The 20,642-nt window shown below is 33.0% G+C and overlaps 1 long non-coding RNA gene across 1 annotated transcript; it reads right to left on the bottom strand.

The window, feature by feature from the left end:
• Positions 1-93: 93 nt before the first annotated feature.
• On the bottom strand, positions 94-2,408 carry LOC145313059 (uncharacterized). The gene is made up of 3 exons (XR_013877229.1): positions 1,943-2,408; positions 973-1,054; positions 94-258 (listed from the first exon to the last, which is right to left on the bottom strand). It is a non-coding gene; the product is annotated as an uncharacterized LOC145313059 (long non-coding RNA).
• Positions 2,409-20,642: the final 18,234 nt, after the last annotated feature.

Here is a 20,642-nt window from a genome sequence, read left to right as displayed (position 1 = left end):
CGCAATTAACAGTCCAATGTCACCTCCCTTCCTAGAGAGGCTAGGGGCGTTGCCGCAAGTACATGATATTAGAAAACAAAAGAAGAGGGTTACATAAAACAATTTATCTTAAAATATGCAAACTAACATATGTTAAAATAATTGACAGGAACACAATAAAATAATAAGGACCACATCCGTCGCATTTATCCCAGCCTTTATGAAATTGGCAGCTAGTAATGCCAGGTCTTCTATATAAGAAACAGGATATTTTTGTAACTAAAAAAATAATAATGCCATTATTCTTATCAAAAGGTCAATGTAATTTCAATAAAAAAGCTGTTTCTTTAGACAATTTTACTTCTTTTTGTTTTAATTAACACACAAGCAAAAAGGCAAAAAAGTTTTTAAAATATTATTTATGGGGATGTTTACGCCCCCTTCCGCTCGCCCCTGCAAACTTGCATTTTTCAACGAATGAAAGCAATATTATTATTTTTTTGGATTTGGTTTATTATTATTTCCCTGCTTTAATTATAACGAAAAGATTTTCTTCTACAAGTTTATTAGTAAATAAACTATTAAAAGTTAAAGAGTTGCTTTAAAAACCTGGATGACAACATCCATAAGTAGCGAAGCACAAAAAATCTGACATAATATTACGGACAAGGGGATTTAAAAAGCATTTGTTAAAATCAAGAAGTTTACAGAGAAAAATCACGAAACCTTTTTCATGTTTTTTTATACTTTTGATATTTATATTTTGTATGATGATTTGCAGGTCAAGGTAAATTACATACTGGATGGTCAGAACAACGGAAATTTTAAAATTTTGATACTGTTATCCCATATAACACGAAAAATATAAAGAAATTTTAAAAGAAAAAGTTTCAGCAGTGTATCTTAAATAGGACCTGAGAAAATCACGTTTCCACCACTTTGTGTCTAACGGACGGACATTTAAAATTATGGAATAATTATATGAATAATTACCTGCAGTGGGTATCCAACAGAAAAGAAATTTGCCAAGGTGGCAAGATCCAGTTTCATTAATATCGCGATTGTTCGGGAAGCCCTAGCAAAGAAAAAGGACAATGAAATACTTTTAACTTGCAACTTCGCCACAGTAGGTCTCTAGGGCAATCGTAAATCCCAACCTCCACTTGAAAATGATTTAAGTCCCTCAACAGATTATGACGTCATACGATAAAATAACCAATGAGAGGCCAGCATAAATTTTACCATTGGTCAATTACAGTGTATACTGGCCATTCTATCATATGACGTCATAATCTGTTGAGGAACTTTAATCATCTTCCTCCACTTACAATTTTAGTTTTAAATAGAAATAGTAAAAAAAAAATTTTAGGGGGTGGTTAAAGAAGCATCACTGTAATAGAGAATCTTATATCTCAAGCGGTTAGCGAGATCTAAAGCTTCAAACTGAAAGACAGACAAACAAACATTCGGTTACTTTTATAAAAAGATAGAAGTTAAATTTTATCAGTGAAGTTTAGTTATTTAGGACATGCTCGTTTATCTCTGAAATACAGTCAAATTTGAAATCATTGCAATGGATTTCAAGCATTTGATTCTATCTATAATACAAAGTAGAACGATATCTGTCCGTCTGTCTGTCTGTCTGAAGCTAAAGTTCTCAGTAAACACTAAACCGATCAGGAACTTATCTTCAGGGAATATACCTGTGATTATTTTAAGCTATTTTCTTGGGGATTGGGACACCCACAACTCCCCCCTCCTCCAAAATAAAAATACCCCCTTCAATAACAAAACTTTATTTCTTTTTAACACTAAAATTTAAAAAATCAATTATAAAAAAAATTTGGTTGTCAAATTAAACATCCCCACTCACCAAGTGCCCCTCGAAACCTCCAGGGGCGTGATTCTAGTTACAAATATGGTAGAATAACTTTAGTTAATTGTTAATTGATTGTAAATTTACCTGACATGCTCCCAGAAGAAGAATTGCGACGGTGAACAATGAAAATAATCTCATCATTTTTCTAGTAAGGATTTCTTATATTCTGTCCAACTACAATTCACAAAAGTGAATACGAATAATTAGGGAAAGAGTTACATTTTAAATATTTTCTTATCTTATTTTTTGCATGTTTGAAGCATTGCAACATATTAAAATTAATTTGTTTGTTCTAAATATTGTTATCTAAAGCTACTTGTTCTAATAACACGAAGACACATCATTTTACTTTAAAGCAATAGTATCAAAATAATGTTGCCTTTCAAGCTGGTTTAAATGCATAATCATTTTCTACTTAATAACTTAATAAATAGTTTAAGTTTTTTAATCTTTGGTACCGTGTTACCCTTGTTTTTAAGCACGTTGAAATATTTAGCGTTAGGTCCAATATACCATATTCCCATCCACGATTTTTTGTGCTTTGATACTTATGGACGTTGTCATCCTTGTTTTATATAATAAAACACCAAAATTGGGATCATGGAAAGAAAATGAAATAACGGGTTTCCTTGCATTTTCAAAGTAGCTTATCTCCTATAACTAGGCCTTGAGAGGGGGTTTTCACCCTTCAGATCATGTTTTCTAACCCTGCGGGGCATCATTAACATTTACCTAACCTAACCTAATCAAAAGCTACTGTGAAAATACTACGAAACCCGCTACTTTGTTTACTTTCATGATCCGAATAAAAATTTCTACTTCAATGTCCGGTTATCCGGCATTATAAATAAGCCAGATAGCCGGTATCCGGTATCCGGCACAATATGTATAAGGCCAAACCCTAGCAATATTGCAACTTTAAAAGAAATTTGTTTGCTCTAAATATTCTTATCTCAAGCTACGTGTACTAATAATAAAAAGACACATCATTTTGCTTTAATTTCATCACATTTGGGAATTTGATTTCAGTTTACATACTTAAAAAGCGCAGCTATTCTAATGCCAGGAAAGTACCGTCCATACGGCTGTCCTGTCATAATTGTATTTTCATAATTTAAAAGCTCAAATGCAATATATATAAACTAGCGGATGGGGACCAAGCATCTTAATTCAAAAAACGGGGGCTAAAATAGCTTAAAACCGTCCTAATACTTAAATCTGAAATAGCCTAAACCCATCAAGGGACCTATGTGAATCTTACCTAAGATAGAGAACCCAATCAGTTCAGTAGTTACTGCATGGGATCTTAAACTTCAAACAAAATACCTTTACTACTTTATATAATTGGATAAAAATGTATGTTTGAATTCACCCCAGACGTATATACTCTTTAACTAGAATGTTCGTAAGTCTTTAGTGCTTTAGTGATTTCTAGATAATTATTTAGTAATTTTGATTTACAGTTTCAATGAATTAGGCAATTATGTACTTTTCTCGTATTCATTCGAATCCGGTGGAAAGGAACCGGTTCTCGTCCATACGAAAAAACTGTGTCTAGCATCGAATTATATCCAGCTTTCTACGAATATAACCAGGATGACAACATCCATAAGTAGCGAAGCACAAAAAGTTGTGGATGGGAATACGTAGAAGTAGATTTAAAGTGTATTTATTAAAATCAAGAATAGATTTATTGGAGAAAATAAACACGAAACCTTGTTTTATTTTGTATGATGAAGACGGTTAAAGTAAATTACATACTAGATGCACATAACGGTGGGAAAAAATATTTTGAAACTGTTAATGCAAAAAAGTTTTAAAATTGGACCAAAAATACCAAAGATATGGGCAAATATGTCGATCAAACATAAAAATAGCCAAAAACCTGCTAAAGGGCAGTTTGGCCGCCATTGTTTCTTTTCTTAAAACGCCAGAAATTTAATTTTAACATCTTTTATAGGAGCCGAAAAAATCACGTTTCCCCCAATTCATTAATTACGGACAGACGGACGGACAGACGGACGGACAGACGGACGGACGGACGGACAGACGGACGGACATTGTGAATTATAGAGTAGCTTCGCTACTAAAAATGTACAATCATAAGATTAAAACCAGTGTTTTTAGCCGGTCCTTCGGCACCTCGGGGCTAAAAAAAACTGGTTTTAATCTCATAATTGTACATTCTATATCCGCGGAAAGCAGTTTATAATACAATGCGAGAAATAACTATACTATCACAAATGAAAGTTAGACTTGAACTGAAATTCAAAATTCTAATCTCAATAAATTAACCTTTTTATTGTCTAAGATACAAATGTAATTTAATCAAGCTAAAACCCTGCGGGGCCAATTACCAAACACTGCGGGGCAATCACCTAACCCATCTTAACCTAACTTATAAATATACACTAATGTGAAAATACGACGAACCGCCCCTTAAGAGGCGTTGCCACGAAAGGAACAATACCCTTTTATTTAATATCAAGTAAGTTGATGATATAGTTTTTGTGTGCACTTTTTAATTATAATATTTTCACACTGTGCAACCTTGAAAAGCAAAGATTTATGATAAATAAATATGTGGATATAAAAATAAACAAGGATGACAACATCCATAAGTAACGAGAAACAAAGTGGAATTGAGTTATAAAGCAAATATTTAGTTTGCACAATAAAGAAAAGAAAGAAAGAGAATATGCGTTAACCTGAAACCTTTAAAAGATAAGTGTCTTTTGAATAATGACCGACAAACTGACGGACCATGTAAACTATATACTTGACGCTCATTGGTTCAACGAATCTTCTACAAAATTTCAGCTGTCTATCAGAAGAGAACATCAAGAATTCCCCCATAGCGCTATAGACTGACGGACAGACGAGTAGACAAATTATAGAGTAGCTTCACTACTAAAAAATATTATAAAAAAACTCCTTTCTCTCCGTGTCACTGATTTTAAAATTGTGTGTTTAAGCATGGTAACAGGACACTCTGCAGTATTTTTTTATGCGCAAATACGCCCCTAAACTTGAGGTAGCGAGGGGGTTTAAAACGACCCCCAAATTTGTATTTTTATCTAGGGACGACTTCTCTTGGGAACGTGGTTGTACCCTCCCTCAAAATCATTATGGCCTATGAGAAGCTACATTATGGAGTGGAACTAAATCGGTTCAGCAGTTAGCGAAATTATTTGGTACAAACATACACACACAAATTTACTTTTATATAAGGATTAACTCTCTTTAACCCATTACCGTGGCTTAGCATGTAGCGCATCCGCTTGTCATCGGGAGGTGATAGGTTCGAAACTAGGTCCGACAACGCGTCATACCAGATGCTCAACAATAAAATAGTTAAAGTAGGGGGAATGCCTTGGCCCATAAACAGACGCATCTCATTACCATTCACACTCACAGTTAGGACTTCTCAGACAAAAGTCATGTAATAAAAGAGTTAAATGTCTGTTGGATGTTACTTAACCTAATATCCATGGTTGTTAGAGTATTGCAATCAAAGCGGATGATGCTCTGGATTCTCTAGATGATGAATTAAAAATAGAAGGAGAATCTTGCTCTTACGAGGTAAGGTAACTACCCTAAAAGCTTTTAGATAATTATCGGCTTCGCCCCTGTCACCTAGAGACTCTGTAAAATAAGGGTATGAGTGGTTTAAATATTAAAAGTATGTAAAAGACTGTTCTCAAACTCTTGGCAGACAAAACAAACGCGAAGAGTTTCCCTTTATAGCAGCGCATGCAAGATCAGATGAAAATATTAACTTTTGACTTCCGTCTTTGTTTTTTTATGCTTTTCTGTGCTAACAAAAACTAGAGTATAATATTTTTAGTAGCGAAGCTACTCTATAATTCACTTTGTCCGTCCGTCAGTCCGTCAGTCAGTCCGTCAGTCAGTCCGTCAGTCCGTAACGCTATGGGGGAAATGGGATTTACTCAGCTCCTATAAAAGATAGAATGCTGAAATTTTTTGACAACATTCCCACCATTAAGGAGCACAATTAACTATAAAACATCATTGGCGGTCGGACCGATTTTTAGCAGGTTTTAGGCTATTTTTATATTTTTCACATTTTTCTCCATATCTCCAGTGTTTGTGGTCCGATTTTAAAATTTTTTTCAGTTACAGATATCAAAATCTAATTTCCTGTCGTTTAAAGAAACAACCATGAAGGCCAGACTGCCTTTTTAGCAGGTTTTAGGCTATTTTTATATTTTTCACATTTTTCTCCATATCTTCAGTGTTTATGGTCCAATTTTCAAATTTTTTTCAGTTCTAGATATCAAAATTAAATTTCCCGTCTTTTTAAGAAAACAACCATGATAGCCGGACTGCCTTTTTAGCAGGTTTTAGGCTGTTTTTTTTATATTTTTAACATTTTTCTCCATATCTTCAGTGTTTATATTCCGATTTTTAAATTTTTTTCAGTTATAGATATCAAAATTAAATTTCCTGTCTTTTAAAGAAAATAACCATGACGGCCAGACTGCCTTTTTGGCAGGTTTTAAGCTATTTTTGATATATTTAACACTTTTTCCATATCTTCAGTATATATGGTCCGATTTTCCAAATTTTTTAAGTTAAGGATTTAAAAATTAATTTTTTTGTCGTTTTAAGTAAACAACCATGGCGGCCAGACTGCCTTTTATCAGGTTTTTGGCTATTTTTATATGTTTTATATATTTACCCATATCTTTGTCTATTTTGATCCAATTTTCAACCTTTTATGGGATATCAGTATCAAAATAGTTTTTCCCATTGTTATGAGCATCTTTAATATAATTTACTTTGACCATCGTCATCATACAAAATAAAACAAGGTTTCATGTTTATTTTTTCCAATAAATCTATTCTTGATTTTAGTAAAAACCTTTTAAATCTACCTATACGTATTCCCATTTACGATTTTTTGTGCTTCGCTACTTATGGATGTTGTCATCCTTGTTCAAAAATATCCTATCTATAATACAAAGTAGCTTGATGTCAGCCCGTCCGTCCGTCCGTCCGTCTGTCCCTTAAGATCTCAATAACCACTAAACCGATCGTTTTCTAATCTTCAGGGTATATACCTATTGGTCCTGTGGTGGTTTTAAGCTATTTTCTTGGGCGGTGGGACACCCCCAACTCCCCAAAAATGAAAATACCCTTCCAAAAAAATTCTGGGGAAACCACTTTAAAATAAATGGCAGCGCCAGAAATACTTAATTTTATTTTTTTTAATTATCTCGTGGGGCAAAGTAAAGATTGCAATGCCGGATAGTTTCATTATCATGTATCCTGCCGGATATCCGGCCTTACCGGGTATCCGTCCCAACCCTAGTTAGTTTATGACTTATGTAAAATAATGCACGCAAGGATAATACTCTGTTGGGATATGGGCCCATAGGGTTTGTTCATACAAGTAAAAGATTTAATTAAGATCCAATTTTTGTAGAATTGTAAAAACACTAAAGTTGTAAAAAAAACTTATATCTGACAGGTCTGATGGACAAAGTTAGTTAAAGACAAGAAAGTCAAAGCTTTTTTTGAGGGTGCAAATGAGAGGTTTCTTTACCTCCCTCCCCTTGAATGTCTATGGCAAAATAGTAGTTGCTTACTACTACTTCGCCCCAAGCCTCTAGGGGCTTTACCCCAAGAGGTAATTAAAGAAAAAAAATAATTACCTCTGGAGATGCCCCCACAAATTTTAAATAATTAAAGAATAATTAATCACCGAGACTTTAAGGAACGGACAGACGGACAGACAGACGGACAGACAGGCGGACAGAAAGACAGACGGACGGACAGACATCATTCTACTTTGTATTATAGATAGTACAAAATTTATCCCATTACATAAAGAAGTAGGGTTTTAACTAAACTATGGGCCAATTTATTTCTCCTGAAGAGAAAGCTTCACATTAGTCTATTAATTTTATTTCATTTTAAATTTCATCTTCTTGTCATGACTCCCTTCAAAATTTGATTTGGGAATGCCTCACCTTTTTCAAACCCCCAACGTTTACACTCCCCGGACAAAACTCTGCGCACGCCAATAAAATAAAAGCTATCAAAAAAAAGTATGACAACATCCATAAGTAGAGAAGTGCAAAAAAAATCATGGATTGCCAAACGGCCTAAGTTAGATATAGAGAAGATATAAAAAAATCACGAAACCTTCCTAAAAAAAAAGAGTATCTCCGTTTTTTTAGCCTTATCGTCAGACTGACCGACCAAGTAAATTATATACTGGTACAGGAAAAAAAATTCAGCTGTCTATCTTTAATAGCAAAAAAGAGTATCACATTTCCCCTAATAGCATTACAGACAAAGTGAATTATAGAGTAGCTTTGCTGCTAAAAAAGCTCCTTAATTTGTTGATGCTTAACAAAGAAGCAGTATACTTGTCTTCATTGAACCATACTACCATCTGCATACGTGACCATTAAAAATATAATTTATTTTAATATCATGATAATATTAACAAGGATGACAACATACATAAAAGATTAATTTAAGTATAATTCAACTTTCATTATAGAGTAATTAACAGCTGTAACAATCAGGGAGTAAGGGAGGGGACAATGGGCAATTAATTCAATTTAGGAGTTTTAACTGAAAAGCAATGAAAACTAGATTTATCAAGAAAATTTGACCAAAATTATAAGGGGATCATGGTAATATAATTGAGAACAAAATTAGTTCTAAGAAAAAAATCATTTACTTAAAATTAAATTACCAGTACATCACAATGTAGTAAACATTCTGTAATTAATCACTAGACAAATCACCCTTAGAACTTCGTCAACCCTTCTCATATATTTTTAACTGCTACCTAATTCAAGGGGTTCTTAGATCGTTTAATACATAAATATCACAGTAGAGTTTCTATACATAAAATGACATTTTCTTGGGAAAAATATTTTTAAAACCAGTCATCTAAGGACAAATTTTTCTGTCTGCTAGATTCAAAACTAACTCAGCTAGTTAGCGGAGCATTGATGCGCTAGTACCCAAAGTCAGTCAGAAACTGCTGAATTCTTGCACATTCCCTTTAAGCCAGTACCCAAAGTCTGAGACTTTAAAAAATTTAATATTCGATCCATTGTCCCCTCCCTTACTCCCTGTGTAACAATAGCATCTTAAGGTTTCGTATCCAATGGGGTAGGGAAAAATAGCTGTAAACCATTCCCGGATTTATGTGAAGCTATCCTAAAATTGAGAACTCAATCGGTTAAAAAGTTTTTAAGCTACAGACAAAAAAAATACTACTTTATATTACACTTAGGAATTGCCATTTGAAAAAATATAATTGTATTACAGAATTTTAAATTTTAATTTACTTTCTTGAAATGATTATAGACTTATATGACTTTCTAAGCTTACCTTTTTGTCATAGGAATCTTCATAAAAGGTTTAAAATGATTAACACTAAACGCTACGTCCATGCGTACGGACAAACTTGATGTAGAAAAGCTTCGTTTTATAAATATACTATTTTGTTTTATTACTTTTTATTATTGTGGTTGATATATGTTTAAATATGCTTTATCATTGATTCTTATATTCACAAATAAATTATAGAATAATCAGAATTTAAAATCTGTAGTAAATTATCTCATAAACATCTGTTCTTTTGAAAGGCTTTTATTTGTCCTTGGTAGACATTTTTATTAGTTTGTTAGTTGGTTATTCTAGTCCTTAATTTAAACTTTAATAGCATTTTAAAATGCGGGGGGTGGGGATAGGTTAATCTATATTTTACTTTTGAAAAAAAAACAATGTAATTTTTTTTCCAATTATAGGTTCAGTTACCCTCCCCCAAAAAAGTGTATAACCTTTATGGCACTGTAAGAATAACCAAATCGGTCCAATGGTTCACGAGATCTAATGAACGAAAGGTCAAATTGCCAGACTACCTCAATTAATTCTCAAATAAAGGCTGCGCCACTAGAAGGAACCCCAAAGAGTTATGAAAACACACAGACCAATAAACTCCATAAAAAATAGTGAGAAGAATGCGAACTCTACAATAACTCTATGCATTGTGTCGATTTCTTTCAAATAAACAAATTCTGAAATTAAGAGATTTGTAAGGTCCAATGATTTTGTGACCTTATACTTCTACCCAGGCACTTCCTTGCTTTATATGCATCAGGGATAGAGAGATATGTTAATGATTTTGTGAACTTATACTTCTACCCAGGCACTTCCTTGCTTTATATGCATCAGGGATAGAGAGATAGGTTAATGATTTTGTGATCTTATACTTCTACCTCGGCACTTCCTTGCTTTATATGCATCAGGGATAGAGAGATAGATGTTTATAAAACTATGGGTACCAACATAATTAACAGTCTAATAACCCCTTCCAATTTTGTGAACTTATACTTCTACCCAGGCACTTCCTTGCTTTATATACATCAGGGATAGAGAGATAGGTTAATGATTTTGTGACTTTATACTTCTACCCAGGCACTTCCTTGCTTTATATACATCAGGATATAGAGATAGGTTAATGATTTTGTGATCTTATACTTCTACCCAGGCACTTCATTGCTTTATATACATCAGGAATAGAGAGATAGGTTAATGATTTTGTGATCTTATACTTCTACCTCGGCACTTCCTTGCTTTATATGCATCAGGGATAGAGAGATAGATGTTTATAAAACTATGGGTACCAACATAATTAACAGTCTAATAACCCCTTCCAATTTTGTGAACTTATACTTCTACCCAGGCACTTCCTTGCTTTATATACATCAGGGATAGAGAGATAGGTTAATGATTTTGTGACTTTATACTTCTACCCAGGCACTTCCTTGCTTTATATACATCAGGATATAGAGATAGGTTAATGATTTTGTGACCTTATACTTCTACCCAGGCACTTCCTTGCTTTATATGCACCAGGAATAGAGAGATAGGTTAATGATTTTGTGACCTTATACTTCTACCCAGGCACTTCCTTGCTTTATATGCACCAGGAATAGAGAGATAGGTTAATGATTTTGTGATCTTATACTTCTACCTCGGCACTTCCTTGCTTTATATGTATCAGGGATAGAGAGATAGGTTAATGATTTTGTGATCTTATACTTCTACCCAGGCACTTCCTTGCTTTATATGCATCAGGGATAGAGAGATAGAGAGATAGGTTAAAGATGACAGCTATGCTGTGACCAGTTCTCAAAACACAAAAATCAGATTCCGGAGGAATCTAACTCTACATACTTAGGGACACACTCCCTATATCTCAAAAAACCAAAATCAGATTCCGTAGGAATCGCATATGACCTATATTTTATTTTATTTTGTATACAAGAGGATTTTGTATCCCTTCCCAAGAAACAAAACTCAGATTCCGTAGGAATCGAAACCATTACTTTACTCCTTGTTCACCTAGGTACATTTACCTAGGTACGTTTTCATCTAGGGACGTTTTATCTAGGTATATTTTTCTTCATTTTCACCGTTTACTATCTTATCTTTTCTTTTTATTGATTATGGGGATGGACCTGCGTTATCGAGATATTTATCGTTACCCTGTAATTACTAGTGTGAAAATGTCCTTAGACACGGACATAATTTCACTCTATAATAAAACAATTTGTTACAAAGGAACCAGTCAGGACAGGGTTGCCAAAGGATCACAACGGGAATAGCGACTTCTCACGAAGGTTTTGGTTCTTTAATTGTTCCGAATTTATGCTTGGAGGAGTTGCAACTGATAGTAGGAGGATGTCTGAATTACACAGCAAGATACTGTATTATTATTATTATTATTGTTAAGATTTTTATTTACACATATAACATTGTATCGGCTTGGCAAGCGTCAAAGTACACCAGTGGCTCCACAACCCTTAAAGGGTTATGCCAACTATCTGGTACAATGTTGCATGGAATTTTTCTTGTAAAATGATATTTCTTATCCTATATGAATTTGGCTTGGCAACTAGGTGGAGACGAAGTTCGGCCAATTCCATGCTAGGTACCTAATAATAGTTATTATGTAAATTGTTCTTTTTCCAAATTTGTACCAAACTAACAAACCAGAAGAAACAAATCAATCAAAGCATAGTAACTTTAATAAATGCCATATATCTAATAAAATCATGTTGTACCTTTGAGGAAAATAAATCTTATCTTATCTTATCTTATCTTATACTTCTACCCAGGCACTTCCTTGCTTTATATGCACCAGGAATGGAGAGATAGGTTAATGATTTTGTGATTTTATACTTCTACCCAGGCACTTCCTTGCTTTATATGCATCAGGGATAGAGAGATATGTTAATGATTTTGTGATCTTATACTTCTACCCAGGCACTTCCTTGCTTTATATGCATCAGGGATAGAGAGAAAGGTTAATGATTTTGTGAACTTATACTTCTACCCAGGCACATCCTTGCTTTATATGCATCAGGGATAGAGAGATAGATGTTTATAAAACTATGGGTACCAACATAATTAACAGTCTAATAACCCCTTCCTTCCTGGTATTATAAATTAAAATAAAGCAATAACATGGGAAATAATATTTGCATATCCTTTTTTCCATGCTATAAATCTATCTATCTATATACATAGGATCATATTTATCTATTCATCTTATTATTTTACATTAGTAATATTTTTGTTATTTGTAAGTCTACTCTATATGTCATTCATGTTATCACTCTTATTGAACGTCTGTTTGTCTATCTGTCAGTTTTTTCTATATTTATCTCTATACAAACAAATATCATCTTATTAAATGCAAATCTTCTCTATATTCGACATGTCCGTGATTTTCTCAACACCTATATAAGATAGAAGGCTGAAATGTTTTGAGAAGATTCCCTATTCTAAAGAGCATCTATCATAAAATTTACATTGTCCGTTGGTCTGTCTTCACACTAAAAACTAATATTGTCACCCTTCTGTCTTTGACGAACATCAATCTTATTGATTTTATGTACATTTAGATTTTGTATGATTTTTGTTTAAATTGTTTTCTCGTAATCATTCGAATCTTGTGGATAGGAACCGGTTCTCATCCATACGAAAAAAAACTATGACTAGCATCGTATTATATCCAGCTTTCTACGAATTTAAAAATGTACAATCATAAGATTAAAACTAGTTTTTTTTAGCCGATGCCTTCGGCATCTCGGGGCTAAAAAAACTAGTTTTAATCTCATAATTGTACATTCTATATCCGCGGAAAGCCGTTTATAATACGATGCGTGAAATAACTATTCTAATGCATTATTGTTTATTAGTGTGGCCCAAATGAAGGTCTAAATCGCTTTTCAATGTGCGTTATGTAAAAATAGGTTATGTGTTATTTGTAGATTTTAGCCCTATAATTGATTTTAAGAAAAAAACTATCGCTATCTCGTCAAATGCATATTTATTTTTACCTTTACTTCCCCAAATTATGAAAGTCTTACACCAGATATAAAGGAAAACATCAAATTTTCTGTCTGTTTGTTTACAAACATTGAAATAAAATATTAAAATCACCAGGAATAAACATATGAAGAAAGTAAGAAAAAAAATTTATTTATGTACAATTACAATAATTTGGGAAAGCCAATTCATACTGCAAAATTATTGAAGAAAAATAATTAAAGATAAGCCTTACTCTTTATTCCTGGTTTAATAAAAAACAATCAAATTATTTTTGGCAATAATAATTTTTTTATTAGTATGCTTTTTTTAAAAGTTAAATATGAGAATAAGTATATTACATAATTTTTTACCTTCATTTAATTTTTTATTTAAGTAAATTGTCTCTTTATTGGCGACAATGTCTGTTGAGCCTTGAAATTTATTAAAAACACTTTTTCCTATTTTATGTCTTTAAAATGTATATTTTTTAGAGTTTTTCATCATTTCTCTTCTCATAAGACTAATAGCTACTGTTTTAGTTCAATTTCTTACACAAATTATCAATTTAAATAAAACAATGTTTTTAGACGTTTTTTGGAATTATTCGGCAGGAATGGCGGTTCTGCCTACTTTTTATGATTGCTTTATATTTGAACTCTTGTTACATTATTTTAGGTTGGCAGTTCTTTAATTATTTCTTGTTAAAATCATGAAAATATGAAGTTTTTGATAAAAAGCTTAAGATTGAAATTTCGAGATCAATTTTCATTGTAGAGAGGTCTAGTTTTCACTAAAAGGTCTACATTTGACCCGGTAACAACTTCAAGGTAAACGCAAATTGATATGGTAAAGATTTAAAAATTCGTGTTTTTTTGGGCCAGTCTATTGTTTATTGTGTACATCTTTATACAAATAATTTTTCAATTGAAATATTTTTGGACAGAATCCTAAGTATATTCTTACAAGAAAATGACCAGTGTGTATCTCTGTCTCTGTGTACCTGTGTGTAAAAAAAGATATTTAAACTAAAATGGAAGGACTAAAGGCCTCTAGGGGCGTAGACGATAGTTATGAGTTATATTAATAATTCAGATTTCATAAATATATAGCAAGCGAATATGTATTAAATGCTATTAAATCTACCTTAAAAAGATTTTAAAAGAAAAAAAAAGAGCCGATTAATGTTAATTTATTTATTTTTTAGGTCATTATTTTTAAATGATAGGCAGAAAGCATAATAATTATATAATAATTTATGCTTTTCCTTGAAACTCAGAGGCCAACTGCATGCAGTTATACTTCCTCTTTCGGCAAATGTACACCTCTCCCCCCAAAGTTTTTATATAGAAAATGGAGGTGATCAACCCCCAATACAATCTATATTTTCAAACAAGTCTATATTACATTTTTTCATACAAAATGTTCTAAAACCTGCAATAGTTCAACACTAAAAGCCCTTGAAAATTGTTGACCGATCTGTCCAGCTATTCACAAATTCCTAATGGACATAAAGACAGTTACATATACATCCAGGTACTTTAGTATTTGCAGGGATCATTAAATAAGGATAAGACAATGGATGATAAATTGTTGGGGAATAGTCCCTTTCGTAACATCGCCCCATAAGGGGCGATTCGTCGTATTTTTGAAATGGCTTTTATAGGTTATTTTAGGTTAGATTATATTGGGTCAGGTGATTGCCCCACAGGGTTAGGTAATTGGCCCTGCAGGGTTAGAGCCCCCCCCCCCCGCAGGGGCTAGAAATAGGAGAAAAGCTACTGTGAAAAATACGAAGAATCGCCCCATAAGGTGCGATGTTACGAAAGGGACTATACCCAATTGTTGTACATTCACAACGATGATAAACAAAATTAACCCTTCTGTAGTTTAAATTCTTCGTTGAATTTTGCTATTTTGTAACAACCAATCAAAATTTGATAAAAAGTACCCAAAGTTTTTAACGTGTTTATAAAACTTTGGGTACTACCAATGTCTACTCCTTTCCCGATTAGGTACAAAAACCCTGGCGGGGTTTCGAGTGTTTCTCTGTCAAATAGTGGTAAACTTCCGAAGTGCATTTATTATCTATTTAATGAGCAATTAAACTTTAATCAAAATATTTTTGCGTGCTGACGTTAATAAAAATTTATGCAATTTATAACGAATATTATTTCAAAATTGTTCGCAATAATTAGTAAAATCCTTCTAATCTATAATACAAAGTAGAGTGATGTTTGTCCGTCCGTTTGTCCGTCCGCCTGTCCCTTAAGATCTTGGTAACCACTGATTCTACTCTTCAGGGAATATACCTACTGGTCCTGTGGTGGTTTTAGGCTATTTTCTTGGGGGGTGGGACACTCCCAAACCCCCCAAAAACAAAAAAAAATCCCCCCCCTATTTTTTTTACGAATTTTGCGAATTCGTTATTTATTTCCGATCCATTCGCATTTTTTTCACCTGGGTGGTAATAGAAGATGTAATTATACCTCTTGAGGCATAGCCCCTAGAGGCTAGGGACGAATATTAAATAAAGTAGTAATTTTTTAAAATAAATGTATAAGTATAGATGTATAAAACTACTTGGTTCATGCGTTCTGCTTTTTGTGTAGCGACTTGGCTGTGTTTATATTTCCAACGCTATTGGCTGATATTCAAAGACCAAATTGAAAATCGGCACAGGGTCCCCACCCCGTGAACATACAGTTATTTAACACCTGTCCCATCTAATCTTTTACTTTTAATGGTTTTAGTTTGGCTGTATTTTAAAAATTAATAAGCTATTAAACCGATTAAGGTCTCTATTTTAGGGATGATTCATATATGTCTTGGGGAGTTTCAAACTTTTAGTACTTCATTTACCAACTAGCGGCTACGCCCCTAGAGGCCTCTATGGGCACTTGAGGAGGGGAGAGTCAAATTTGATAACCCAATTTATTTTAGATTTTAAAAGAAAAAGTAAAAAAAAAATCTTTTTTGGGGGGGGGGAGTTTAGTTAAGAAAATTTAAAGAAATATTTTTTTTTGGGAGAGGGGTTAATTTTTTTCAAGAGCGATTTCTCTTGAGAGGGTGGTGGTACCCTCCTCCAAAATAGTTAAAAACCTTCCCGGGACCTATGAGAAGCTGCCCTGTTAAAAAGAACCCGATCAGTTCAGCGGTTAGCGAGATCCTTCGGTACACAAAAACAGACAAACAAGCAGACACATAGACAAAGAGACATCCTGTTACTTTATTATAAGGATTAAAAATAAAGCTCCTAGGTGTATTTTCTTAGTCATTTTTTATGTTTATTTTATACTTTTTATATTTTTCCTTAAGTTTTATATGATGATAAATTATTTAGTATTAAAGTTCATGGTCAAAATTTAAATTTAGCATATTAATAAACTTAGATATTTGTTTAAAATAGAGAAAATAAAAACCGCACATTTTTAATTTAATCAACGTTGCATGGTATTTGTCAGACACACAAGAAAAAAATATGTTTTAAGGTAGTTTAATGTTTGTGTGTTACTTTAAATATAGAAAACGGCTAGATCTATGTAAAACCTATGGAAGCCTCGGCTTACAGAAGCCCCAAAATCAGCCGCGCGGCTTTCTCACCCTCAGCCAATCTCAAAACATTTATAACTTTTTCTCGTATTCATTCGAATCCGGTGGAAAGGAACCAGTTCTCATCCATACTGAAAAATTATGTCTAGCATCGTGTTATATCCAGTTTTCTACAAAATATAAAAATGTGCAATCATAAGATTAAAACCAGTCTTTTTTAGCCCCGAGATGCCCGCAGAGAGCTGTTTATAATACGATGCGAGAAATAACTATAAATTAGCTCAAATCCTAAACCTTTGTCTTCATGTTTTTTATTTTAAGAGTTACTCCCACTTATTTACTTTATGCTTATTAGTTTATTAATGTTTAGTATTTTAGCTTGATTAAATTAGGTTTTTATTCTAACAATAAAAAGGTCAATTTATTGAGATTGAATAGTTTCAGTTCAAGCCTAACTTTCATTAGTGACAGTACAGTTATTTCTCGCATCGTATTATAAACGGCTTTCCGCGGATATAGAATGTACAATTATAAGGTTAAAACCATTTTTTTTAGCCCCGAGGTGCCGAACGCACGGGCTAAAAAAAACAGGTTTTAATCTTATGATTGTACGTACATTTTTATATTCGTAGAAAGCTGGATATAATACAATGCTAGACATAGTTTTTTCGTATAGATGAGAACCGGTTCCTATCCACCGGATTCGAATGAATACTAAAAAATATTTTAAAATTGGACAAACAAGGGCCTCCGATTATTCTAAAACTCTAATTATAAAGCTATAGATAATTAAACAGCAGAGCATTCATTTATTGTCTAAATTAAATACTTAACCAAAATATTTCATGCGTAATTAAAAATAACATAGCATAGCATTTTTTTCATAATTATTAATTAATTCTTTATACGTTTTATTTCCTTGTTGGTTTTAATTATCAGAAACTTAGAGCAACTCAATGAAAATTTTTATTGCTAAAAATTATATCAAAAAGTAATTTTCACACAAAATATTCGCGAAATATCACTAAACCTTAAATATTTAGTTTTCAAACAAGGATGACAACATCCATAAAAGCGAAGCACTGAAACGGTAGGACAAACGGACATTAACACTTGTATAGTGTCAGAACTGAATAATCAGAATATAAATGAATAAGAGTCAAAGCAAATTGTGAGTAAATTTGTTGAAAAACTTCTTGATACAGGATAATGATTATTGACATACTTATATTTTTAGGGCTTGGTTATAGAGTTGCTTCACTTATAATATTGTACTTTGTTGTCCAAGGTATCAATATACCAAAAATCAGAACAATAAGATAATTAGATCACATTTTGTTGTTAAAAAAGTAAGAAATCAACATGTTTAAAACGGACGGACGGAAGTACGGACCTATCCTAATTATAAAAAAGCTTCGCTTTTAAAAACAAAAGTTTTTGTCTGTCCTTCTAATATGCAACGGAAAATCTTCTATGGCCTCTCATTTTTAAAAGCTTCGCTCATATGGACAAAATCAAACTTGTTATCTATCATACAAAGTAGCTTGATGCCTGTCAATCTGAAGCTTAAGATCTCGGTAACCACTGGACCGATTGGATTCTACTCTTCAGAGAATATATCTACGGGTCCTATGGTGATTTTAAGCTATTTTCATGGGGGGTGTAACACCCCCAACCCTCAAAAAAAAAAAAAAAAAACTCCGAAATTTTTATATTAGGCAGGTAATTAAAACTCCGTTGGTCGCACCATCACTTTCTTTTAAATACCTATTGGGGCAAAGCCCCTAGAGGCTTGGTGCGAAGCCGCTAATATTGACATGAAGTAAGCCAATTAATGCACTAAAGACATACTTGATGTGCAACTACAAACAAGGACAATGTTGACAACTAGTGGCGTCCAAGAGCTCTTGAGGTTGGGATGATGTCGAACCTCAAACCTAGTTCTTGGGGCGCCCAACCCCCCAAAAAACAAAAATACCCCTCATTTTTTAAAAATCAGTTTGAAATTAGTGGTTGCGTCTCCAATTATTTTTTTTAATTACCTCTTGGGGCACAGCCCCTAGAGGCTAGGGGCGAAACAGGTAGCTTTAATTTAAGGTATTAGTTATTATCATTATTGTGACAGATAGACAGACGGACAGACGTTATATTGTATCATAGCTTTACTGTATATATGCAAAGTGTCATTTTAATTTAAAGCATTGGTCATTATCGCCTTCATTTCCTTATTATTATTTACAATCATTAAATCAATGACAGTCACAAGTTTTCTGAATATGAAATAAAAAAAACTAAGAGTAGATTTGGATTTAGCATGTTAGAATTGTCCTACCCATTTAAAACTTTGCATGATGAGTCATGTAACAATTGGGTACGATTTTAGAAGTGTAGCAATTCTATAATGGTTACCAGAAAGTCCCTACGTCCATTTAATAAGGTGATTTTAACTTTTGTGCCACCTTTTTTTATGATTTGATAATTTTTCTTTAAATCTGATTTTTGGAATAATGATTCCTAGGACAACAAGGTACATTTTTTTAGGCAAAGCATCCTTACAATTAAGATGTAAGCATATCCTTAAACAGCATCCTGTATTTATTCAATTGTTTAGACTCATAGATTTATATTCTGTTCTGACAATCTTCAAGTTTTTATGTTCGTTTGTTCCTTAGTCTGGTTTTAGAGCTTTGCTTTTATGGATGTTGTCAACCTTGTTTGGGTATGCTTGTCCCTATCCCTGTGTCAAATTTACATATCTTCTCTCCATCATATTTTTATATTGTGTTTTCCTCAGAGATGATTGATAGATATATAACTATTTCTAAAGTATGCTTGTCTCTATCCCTGTGTCAAATTTACATATCTTCTCACTATCATATTTTTATAGTGTGTATTTCAGGGATAATGAATACTTGCCTTGCACATTCATTTTTTCGTTTTGGGATCATACAAAGAACCAATGATAGGCTAGAATACATTTTACCTTTGGTTAAATACAATGTATACTGGCCTATCATTGGTCATTTCAATGTATCACGCCATTTTTATTAGGCACTATAAGCTGCTTCTTTTTAATACATTTAACCAAGAAAATTGTTTTACAAAAAATGGAAAAAAATGTAAATCGAGAAAGCGCAAAAAGGTAAAATATTTATTAGAAGTTAAAAAAAATGCATTATCTGTCCATATTCCATGATTATGTACTTAACTTGTGTATGTATGCTTTTCCGCAATTTTGTGATAATTAACAAGACAACAATCAATGGTTTTTAGAGTCTAGCTACTCTACAAGTAATCAGTATTGGTAGGTTTGTACCACTCAATTATGTAATAATTAACAAGACAACAATCAATGGTTCTTAGAGTCTAGCTACTCTACAAGTCTACCAGTATTGGTAGGATGCTACAACCCAATCAATGGTTTCAGAGTCTATCTACTCTACAAGTAACAAGTATTGGTAGGTTTGTATCACCCAATCAATAGTTTTGGATAGGCTAGCTACTCTACAAGTCTACCAGTATTGGTAAGTTTGTACAACCCAATCAATGATTTTAGAGTCTAGCTACTCTACAAGTAACCAGTATTGGTAGGTTTGTACAACTCAATCAATAATTTTAGAGTCTAGCTACTCTACAAGTCTACCAGTATTGGTAGGATGCTACAACCCAATCAATGGTTTCAGAGTCTATCTACTCTACAAGTAACAAGTATTGGTAGGTTTGTATCACCCAATCAATAGTTTTGGATAGGCTAGCTACTCTACAAGTCTACCAGTATTGGTAAGTTTGTACAACCCAATCAATGATTTTAGAGTCTAGCTACTCTACAAGTAAGAAGCATTGGTAGGTTTGTACATCCAAA

Source organism: Acartia tonsa, chromosome 3, assembly GCF_053477335.1.
Source record: "Acartia tonsa isolate MP-2025a chromosome 3, ASM5347733v1, whole genome shotgun sequence".
NCBI lineage: Eukaryota > Metazoa > Arthropoda > Copepoda > Calanoida > Acartiidae > Acartia > Acartia tonsa.
The sequence above is the reverse complement of the archived record's forward strand: the minus strand, read 5'-3'. Positions and strand labels throughout refer to the sequence as shown.